Consider the following 2,617-nt stretch of genomic DNA (forward strand, 5'->3'; position numbering starts at 1 on the left):
GCATCCCTGCTTCCAATAACTTACAAATATAAAAATGTCAAATATCGAGGGCTTGAATTCATTAATACCCTCTATCTGCAATTTGCACAAAAACTAATTTGTGATTTTAGAAACCACCTGGGACTTATTACCTGTCGTTATATAAGGTAGCATTAATATCACCGATGACAGTTAAAGCTTGGGTGGATTTTTATATCAGAATCTCATCTTTGTGAAAAGTGTGCAGATAGAGGGTATTATTGAATATAAGCCCTCGATGTTTAAAATATATAAAAATTTTATTTCAACGTATACAAAAAATAAATCTACCTGCGTTACAGCACGGCGGGAGACGGGGAAGGGGGGGCCGGGTGCCCCGGCGTAGCGTGACGTGGCTAAGCAAATTTGATGTTTGAAAGAGAAATAATGTCAATTGATTTTATTTCGTTTTTAAAAAGGTAATAATGTCAATTGACTTTATTTCGCCCCAGGGTGAGAAATAATTTGACCTTATTTCCGTTGATCTTATTACCTGTCACCATTTTTTTGTTCTAATGTTATTACTAAGACGTCTAATAAATGCATGGCTTTTAGTTCTAGAAGAATCAAAGTCAGTAAAGACAAGTATTTTTTGTATAATTTCTGCATTTTAATTGCTCAACTTCTTTTGCACCAGAGCAAGTGCCAAAAATTTCCAGCAATAAAAAGAAGCGAATTGGCACAGCAGAAATGTAAAATTTTCGCACCATAAGTTTTTTCGCCATATAACTTTTCTACTAATTGACATGGAATTACTATCTCAACGCTGCCAACAACCCAAAAAGGTTGGCCTTTGCCAACTGATAAAAAAGAGAAAATTTGGAAAGATCAAACAAAAATTTTGAGATTACTCATTGTGAATACGAACGCCACAATTTTTACCTAGCTTGTGTGACTAAGCGAAATTTTGACAGCTTGTAAATATGTATACATACAAAGTTGATAGCGGTAATAAAGAGTCAAAATAAAAATGGAGTCTGGAAAAGAGCAAAAAGCATACGTTTATTTTCAGTTATTAAATAAATCAAATTTATTTGCGAATATTTGTTTATTCTATTTATATAAAGGCAACCACACGGAAAAGCTTGTGTTAGTTATATTGATAACAGAACCTGGCAGCTTGCACGTTGCCTAAATTCTCAAGTAACATCAAATCCACAAATGAATACATTGCTTGTATTACCTTCAATATCGCCATGTATAAATTTTAACAACACACAAAAATAGAGCTTTCGCAAGAGCATTTGTTTGGTTTTTCAACACCATTTATAATTTTCTTTCAATAAAATAACGATTTGCCAAATGCTTAAAATTATTTATCAAATAATAATGCAGCACACAACCCTGAAATCTAAGAAAAAGTCTGAGGAAGGCCATTAAATAGCAGCACACAACCCACTGTCTTCCTCAAAGGTGAATAAGGCTACAACAACACCGATTACTACAACAACAACCCAAAAAGGTTGGCTACTGTCTATACTGTGATGTAGGCAGCCGACCAACTTCATTGAAGGAGATTAGTTGAAAGGCCGTTTGCACCAGGCGATTGTTGCCATGATAAAAACATTATAAGGTAAAACCCATGGCGCAATAAACAGGTGAAGTAAGTAATAAGGCAGCATTCTCTGTTCATTTTCTGACATTCGACTGCCTTATATTTCGTTTTATGTGTTGCTTCTTTGGAAGTATTTACATATATTTTGGGGGCAATATGGCCATTTATTATTTGCTTGCGACATTGTTTTTTTCTAAAACTTTCCGTTTGAACTTTTGTGGAAAATTTGTTTTTTTCTAAAAGTTTTCGTTTGAATTTTTGTGAAAAAATACTATATAATTTATTTGTGAATAAAAAATTAATAATGCCTAAGCCAAGCCGTGTAACTTGCAAAAAAACGTGGACTTACGAAGGCGTCCGATTGTTTCATTCACCAGCGGAACAGGTTAGGCTGAATAAGTTGGATATTTCAAAGATTTAATGGCGAAGTAGTTTCTTGTACCACCAACGTCTTTGAAAAATTATTATCCCACAGCCATGAAACACATCTTCCAATAAATGTGAAAAAGCTATTTTTTAAAAGCAGGATAAATTATTTATATAAGCGATGGAAAGGCAAAAGGTATAATCGATTAATCTTTATAAACCTCCCATATATACCTATTTAAATTTAATTATTTAAACCTTATAACCATTAATATCACGTGTTGCGGTTTTGTATTCACGTTGCTGATTTCATGTATCGTAATTTCATCTCTTCATAAAATTATCAAGATTTGTCTATGTCGGTGAGTCTTTGAAAGTATTTGTTCGGTATATATACATAGGTATGTATTAAACAGCTGCACAAGCACTACATAAATCGCTTGCAAGCCATCGGCTCTCATTTTAAGCACTGTACCTCTCCTTCACTCCCATAACAAAGCAACTGCTACACTCACGAAAGGTTTTGTCATACGAACAAATGCCGCACGATAGGAAAAAGAACACCAGAACAAAGCTGAAGTAGAACCAAACTGAAGCAGAAGAAAATTGAAGTAGAACAAATGCGATGCTGAAATTTTTCAAATGGAAGTGCGCGCATCACTCAGTGGAAGTAGCGGC

Source organism: Rhagoletis pomonella, unplaced genomic scaffold (genome assembly GCF_013731165.1).
Source record: "Rhagoletis pomonella isolate Grant_MI unplaced genomic scaffold, Rhpom_1.0 Rhpom_scaffold_00003, whole genome shotgun sequence".
NCBI classification, from domain to species: Eukaryota; Metazoa; Arthropoda; class Insecta; order Diptera; family Tephritidae; genus Rhagoletis; species Rhagoletis pomonella.